Consider the following 8,227-nt stretch of genomic DNA (forward strand, 5'->3'; position numbering starts at 1 on the left):
TCAGCACGACCTCACGAATCGCACCTGCTTGGAATTTCACGCTCAATTCGGATAATTACGAACAATGCCTTTTTGGGGCCGGGATAGCCTGGTCGGTAGGGCGCTGGGCCCATATCCAAGAGGTCGTGGGTTCGATCCTCGCCGGCCGAAGACCCCCCGTGTAGTAAATGGTGACTGATGCACGTTAAATCTGTCGAGTCTCAAAGTCCTCCATGTTCCCACAACAAATCAATACCTCTGGGGGTACTGATTCAGGAGTTTCCTTGTCTTCTGGATTGGTTCAAAATTACAAGGCTACGGAGTTGAACGTAAGTAGTCGTAAACCCATGAAATTGGGTCGGCTGTTCAACGACGGTTATAAAATAAAAATAAAATCTTAGAACAGAATTTGAAACAAGGTTTAAAGATTTTAATTCTTTGGGAGACAAATTTTGTTTGTTTTCTTCGATTTTCTCAATAAATATAGACTCAGTGCCCAGTAATATGCAAATGGAAGTGATTGAGATTCAGTGCGACTCAAATTTGAAAACGAAATTCATTGAAGTGAGTGTGCCCGAATTTTACAAATATTTACCTGCTAGGTTTGAAAATACTCGAAAATTCGCATATGAAATTATTTCCATGTTCGGAAGTACTTATCAGTGCGAACAACTATTTTCTGCTATGAATGGAAATAAATCTCCTGTCCGAAACCGTGTTAATAAAGCTCACGTTGGGTCAACTTTGAAAGTTGTCTCGGCAAATAAAATTTCGCCCGAAATAGGAAAAATAGTAGCAGAGAAGATATGTCAAATATCAAACAATAATTTTACTTTACATATGTTTATTACAATATACTATTCAAAATAAAAATATTTGTTTCTATTAACACTGATTATTTTTTTTTGCGGCTCACCTAAAAGTGAACATTGTTTATTTGGCCCAAGTTAGCTTTTGAGTTTGACACCCCTGTATAGACGAATCATTTGGGCTCAGCGAGCCTATTTGTATCTTCTCTTAATATTAACCTATAGTTTTGAAACTTGGTCAGATATATCGCTATAACCTACTAGACTATCACATCAAGTGGCAAAATTATAAACGAATTAAGGATCCCACAATGAGACATAATAGGGTTCCATTGCCTAACCTTAGCAAAATGGCGAAAATGACTTATTATCTTCTTATTAATGGGTGAAGAAATCAGACAAAATAATTAGACATCCTCTCACATAGAGAAACAGTCTGATTTGAAGTCTTTAAAGAAAAGAGTTGTCATTGTGAAGGTCTTATTTCCCGACCGTGGATTGAAGCTATAGATCGATTAGTACAAACTTATCTAGGAAACAAGGCGGCTGGTGCGCGTTACTAATCACGTTGCCGCCATCGTTCTCTTGGGGTTGGACGAAATAATGGAAACACTTTTACACTAAAACATTTTTTCATACTTCTGAAGAAATACAAAAAAAGTTTCATTTTATAAATTTTTAAGTTTTCAGGCTATGCAATTTCTCATACAATAAAATACGAAAAAAGTGGTGTTTTTGTATACCCTATGCCAAAAAATGTAGCAATAAATTTGTAACAATTATTTTAAATGTAATGTGCAATAATTACACGAAATTATTGCACGTTATGTTTAAAATAATGTATATTTTTGGAGTAATAGAGAAATGGACAATTTTATAAAAAAATTATAATATTTTTTGTCTTTCGCTTTTTTTTTGCGTTAATTTTAAAACTATTCAATAAAATTAAACAAAATTTCTGGAGCAATTTAAAATAGATTGCAAAATTATTGTTTCAAAATTTGAGAAAAAAAATTAGTAATTTAAGAAGTTCTTTTATATTGCTCATGTGCGGAAAGATAACTTTTTTTCTTCTTAAACCTGTAGTGAATAATATTTGGCAGCTAATGAAAAAAAAGACAGATTTGAATATATTAAAAATTTAGAGCCGCGGTGGCTCAAGAGACAGAGCGTTCGCCTCCCAATGAGGCGAACCGGGTTCGAATCCCAGTCGATACGAATTCCGCATCCGGCTTGCACCGACCATAGGGCTGATCATCAGTGTTAGACGGATCATGGGATAGAGTCCCTTGCCGTCAGGATAACCGTGGGAGGTTCTCGTGGGTCTTCCTCTCCAAGTAACGCATATGCGGGTTAGTTCCATCAAAAAGTTCTCCACGAAGGCAAATTCCTCCCAATACTCGATCCAGGAGTTCTCTTGTCTTCTGGATTGGGTTCAAAATTACAAGGCTACAGAGTTGAACATTAGTAGTCGTAAACCCAAAAAATTGGGCCGGCTGTTCAACAACGGTTATAAAATAAAATAAAATATTAAAAATTTAAAAAGTGTCAAGCAATTTAAGAAGTTTTTGTACTTTTTAAATGATATGGGATTTTCTAAGAATATTATTTGTAATTATAAGACCAAATTAAGTAACAAATGATAATACACTACAATAAATGTTTATACACCGAAATTTGTTCGTATGAGGAAGGAATACAAACAAAAAAGAAGAGATACTTTGATGGAGGATGATTTTTCTAGTGTCATTTTTAATAAATCTTGTTTAATAGTAGAGAAATAAAATTTGAGAAAAACCCCTTATTATTTTGAGCTTTCTTTAAAAAGTACGAATACTACTTAGAAAACTACTTGAACCTTTTTAAAATTTTAAGATATTTGGATCAAACTTTATTCATTAGTTGCTAAATACGATTCACTACCAAATTAAGAAAAAACAAATTTAATTTTTCCCCTGCTCAGTATAAAAAAACTACTTTAATTATTCATATCACGCACTGTTTGAAACAAATTTTTCTCAAACTTTAAAGAAATAGTTTCGTAATTCATTTAAAATTACCCTAAAAATTTTGTTTAATTTTATTGAATATTCTTAAAGTTATCGCAAAAAAAACTTAAGACAAGGAAAAAAAAATAATTTTCTATAAAAATGTCTATATCTCCATAAATCTATGCTTGAAAAATTTTGGGCAATTATCGTCAAAGTAATTGTTTCAAATTTATTGCTACATTTTTTGGCATAGGGTGTTCAAAAACACTATTTTTCGTTTGTAATTTATTTTTTGCTCCCTCAAACTTCTGAAAGCTTTAAACTTCATTGTTAAGTATGAGAAATCGCATAATCGTAAACAATTAAAAATGATTCTTTTTTGAGAAAGATCTGTGGGAGAGTCAAATCAACCCTGTCAACCTTCATCTATGCTATGGTGCGCCAACATGGAATCGAGTTAACAGGGTTGATGTGACTCTCCCTCATTGGTGACCCGGACGTGATGTGAACACGCCTACCTTGGCAGAAACGCCCACTGCGATTTGAACACGCCTAAACCAATGGATGATCCACATTGGACAGTTGACTTGCTACTTGTGACTGCGGCACTGTCCTCCTCACGCTGTTGCTTCTCAGTCTCGAACACACACAGCGTACAACGTATACACTCGACTACTAATGGTAACACGGAAGCCACCACGACCGTGAACTTAATACAGCTCTCACGATCAGCACTCAAGAAATTATGGTGATCTTAATACAGCTCTCCCGGCTTCTCACGAAACAACAGTGAATCAGCTGATGGTATCCTTTCATTGAAATCTATCACGGATAAAATTCGGGTGGAGGAGTACTGTAGTGTATCTACCACTACAAAGCTACAATTCCAATTCCCTAGTATATAAGACATGTTAACTCAATTCTATGTTGGGGTACCTTAACATAGATGAGGGTTGACACTGTTCCTATCTGCACTCCCCACATTGGTGACCCGGACGTGGTATTTGTATAGAAGTGTTTTTCTGTCGCTGTGAGCTCTATGAACTGGAAGAACTTCATTTCTAGTAATGATTCACTGCAATCAATTAGTGTCTTATGATTTGGAAAACATTTTATAATTTACAGAGTCTACTTTAGAGTTGTCCAAAATGTTTTCATTAAATAAGTGGTTATAACGACAATTCCTACTAGTTGAATACTTTTTCGTGAATCATTGCTGAACAACACTACTAAATCATACTCAAAACTGAAAGACAATTAATAATTATCTTATTTAATACCATATTTTGTTTTTCCTTTACCTTATCAGATTTTATTTCATTTTATTTTGTTGAAAAGCCGACCCAATTTTAACGACTTCTCATGTTCAACTCAGTAGCCTTGTCATTTTGAACCCAATACAGAAGACAAGGGAACTCCAGGATCGAGGATTGGAAGAAATTTGCCTTTTTGGAGGACTTTTTGATAAAGCTAACCCGCATTTGCGTTACAAGGAAAGGAAACCACGAAAACCTCCCACGGTTAGCCTGACGGTAAGGGGACTCTAACCCATGATCCGTCTTCCACTGAGGATATTTTACATCGACACTGTGGTTGGTGCAAGCCGGAATTCGTATCGACCAGCCATCGCTGATATTCGAGTCCGGTTCCCTGAGCCATCTACCTTATCAGATAATACATTTTTAGTAATTTATCTCATCAATGATTATCTTCTAGTATGATTCTGTGACCAACTGAAGATCCCTTTCGAGGGATCATAATGATACAGTTATAGCATAACATAACACAGCAAAATCAGTATGTTTGGTACCCATTTAATCTGCGCCAGACCATTATCAGCGTCTATTACCCCAAAATTATTAAGCATCATTGGGTAAATAAATGTTCGGAGATTTTTTTTAAGCTTCTATTAAATATTTTCCCATTAATTTTGCTTCAATTATGGCGAGCACTAATTGAACAGCGTTGGCGTGAATAATAATATGACGATTTTTTACAGTCCTCCTCCCTAAACGCCTTCATTAACTTTGTTTTTTAGTCAATAAATTGTTATTTTTTATTTCAAAACCCAAATTAGTAAAGCATTATTGGCGTAAATAATAGTATAGCGATTTTTCACGCTTCTCCTCAATAACCATTTCTGAATAAAATTCGTGGCTTATTTTTTTAACTTCAATTATTAGTACCTATTGCCGAAATTAATCAAGAATTGCCGACAATAATAGTACTCGTGTATGAAATTTTTACGTTTCTTCTAAGCGAATTAGTACTATTTCTCCATTAATTTTGCTTTTCAGTAAGTAGCTTTTTTCTTATTTCAAAAACAGTTGATTTCAAATTATTTAGTTTAATAGGAATAACTTTTTGGTGCTTAACTATAAACAAAATAAGCATGTGGCTTATGTAACTACAGGAATACTAATTTGGAAACCTAGTCCCCCTAAGCTGCCAAGGTAGCGTTGATTATTGAGCTTATCGCACATAACGAACAAGAAATAATTAAATATTAAAAAATTGTGCCGTAAACTCCTTTTTTTATAGAGAGCTATAAGCTAGCAAATGTTATCGATGTAATCTTTAAAATATAAAAAAAAAACAGAATTGTCCGCAGTTTCATTTTTATCAATCGGATACTAGCATGCGACTTCATCGTGGACAATTCCTTTATGCCACGACTTAGAAGTCAATTGAATTCGACACACGCTTAACGTCGGTTATTGCATCCATCCAGTCAAATCTAATTCAAAAATTGATTCAGTGTGACAACAATAAGCCTAATTGCTGTTACGTTGACTCGCCATGCATAACCACGTGATTAGATCTAACCATATGATTTAAATCTCACGGTTAGGCCTAATCAGGTATACTTTTTCTCGAGTTCCAAAGACTCAATTGCTAGTTCTAAACCAATGAAAAAATTCCATAGTTCAAATATCTTTTGGATAATTTTTAGCATCGGTAGATACAATTGCCCCTTTCACAAACTGCTAAATTTTCAGCAAAAACTGTTATAAGAGAGAGAGTTGGATTAGAGGCGGGGGGAGATGCGTGCCACCCCAATAATTTTTCTAAACTTCAGAATTTTTTTAAAAGTTACTGTTTTCTTAAATCCCAAAACCCCAAACAGCTATTTTTTCATTTTATTGTTTAAAAGCCTTAAAAAATTAAAAATTTTCGATAATTTATTACATAATTTAACTAAATAATTTCATAATTATCACTTTTGTAAGGGCTGTCTTAAAAACAAGTAAATTTTTATTTAAAGTTGTTATAATTCGAACTCAACGAAACAAAATTTAAGAACTATAAATCAATTTTTCGATGAAACATAATTTAGGTACTATTTTTTTAGATTGCAATTGTAGTCAGTGGCTATTTTAATTAAGAAAACAACATAATACTTTTAGTTGTAATGATTATTTATCAACACTTCATATTATTGTCAAAAGTATATTAGTATCCATTTGATTTACTATCTAGCTCCACTCACCAACCCCCGTATTGTTTGTCTAAAGTAAGAACTCCCCTTGCCATTCGTCTGGACCCGTGGCGGTGACCATGATAACGAGGTATAATAATTTCTTGAAGGGGTGTGGGGTGATTGTTTAGGACTGGGTTTGGCGAGAGAAAGGGAATCTTTTTCTTCAGTCTATTGTGTCAACCCTAAAGTGAAGAGAAGCTGCCCTCCCTGAAATGGGCTATTCTTGTTTCCATAGCAGCAGGCAGCCTCAGACCTTGTGGCGGAGGGAGTTCCTACCGCAGACAAACTATAGTTGCCTTTTGATTATCTCTGTTTTTATTGTTCTCTTTAATTGTTGTTTTTATCTATTTTTTTAAAAGATCATTTGTTTAAAAAAATATATAACAATCATAGTTTTGTGAAAGAGCATTTCGTAGTTAGTGGTTAATAGCATGATTTTTGCTATCTTATAATGTAATGAGGAAAATATTACTTTCATTCATTAATGTAATGCAATGTTTATTATTAATGTAATGATGCATGTAAAATTTAATTTCTTCATGAAAGATCAAAAATGAAAAAAAAGTCATGCTTCAATTCCTGAAAATTTCAAATATCTCTCTGATATCATTAAGATATTGCCTGATGCTTTGTGGTACTTGGGTAGGAAATTTTTTTTGAATATCATGACTTTTAGCTCTTTCGTCTCGTAAGAAAAAAGAAATCAAATGTTGATTGTTTATCACCTTATCAGGCGAAACATAGTGTGCATATAAAGGAAATCAGAATTTAGTGTTAGTTTTTTGTTCGTTATTAGCTAAAACAAATTCGCGCCAAATGTCAACACCGAGAACACTATACGAACAGCCAGAAATATTCTCGTTGTAAAGTTCAGAAAAAAACTGCAATTTTCTTATAAATTTTGTGTTTAACGAAATCAAGTTGAAATTTTTCTCCAAATAATTATGTTAAAATACCGTCATTTCGAGGAGCTACGCCACCCCTGGAAATACACTGCACCCTCAGAATTTGACGAAGATATAAAATGTTTCAATCAGAAAGTTCACTACTTTGGAAACACCGCACAAAATTTTACTACATGAACGATCCCGGAAATAACACTTATTTATTGCAAACTCATTAAAAATAAAATAAGTGATTAGATTGTCTGTCTTGTTTTAAATCAGAAATAATTCATTTCAGTAACTTTCATAGAAACGTTTTCAAAATTGTGGAGAATTGTAGAGTTTGCAGTTATGCGCAATTGAGACGCTAAGTAATATCAAACACATCGCGTCAATAAATTATAATTTAAAACGTTCCAATTATTAGCAAATCAAATTAATTTAGAACCATTATTTATATCAAATTAACAGCCAAAAGTTATTAAAATGCAATAAATTAATGAAAACAATACTATATTGCGCAAAACTGGAAAACTAAACGGCACCTATTAAAAGCTGAGTAGTTTAACTACTCTATAATTAATTGATTTTTAAGGAATTAATTGGAAACATTCTTAGACAAAAATAATAATAACTACCTGACACAAGGAGGAGCGGATCTTAAAATTAACTGTTGAGCATCAATAGTTTTCTTGAATGAATAGCCAAACAGGAAGCAAATTTTTCTTTGTCACACTTCCTATTTCCGATTACCCTCTGTTTTTGAAGCTTCATTAATGTTAAAGTTCATACAATTAATAGACGTTAATATCTAGAACGCTAAGAGTGTTACAAAGTCGAGGCGGAATCTCGAATATCCCAAAATCGAAGAATAAAACAGATCTTTCTTGTAATCAAATGATAGATTATTCTATAGTTTTGGCTCTGTTACCGTTATAGTGTCGAAATTAGTTATTCTACAGGTTAACATAGCTAATATACAGATTAATTAGGGTGATTCATGATTCATTAAAGATAATGGGGTCCTCATATTACCTGCCTGAGGAAAATTTTATTCGCTTTTAAAATATAGAATTATGAAGA

At 33.3% G+C, this 8,227-nt stretch overlaps 1 protein-coding gene across 1 annotated transcript in view; it reads right to left on the reverse strand.

Moving 5' to 3' along the window:
• LOC107449544 (single insulin-like growth factor-binding domain protein-2) overlaps positions 1 to 7,898 on the reverse strand; it is a 28,325-nt gene extending 20,427 nt beyond the window's left edge. Inside the window, exon 1 of the mRNA XM_043052139.2 lies at positions 7,783 to 7,898. The gene's annotated coding sequence lies outside the window, so the exon portion shown is untranslated. The remainder of the gene's footprint in view (positions 1 to 7,782) is intronic.
• Between the last annotated feature and the right edge of the window lie 329 nt (positions 7,899 to 8,227).

The sequence above is a fragment of the Parasteatoda tepidariorum genome, chromosome 4 (genome assembly GCF_043381705.1).
Source record: "Parasteatoda tepidariorum isolate YZ-2023 chromosome 4, CAS_Ptep_4.0, whole genome shotgun sequence".
NCBI lineage: Eukaryota > Metazoa > Arthropoda > Arachnida > Araneae > Theridiidae > Parasteatoda > Parasteatoda tepidariorum.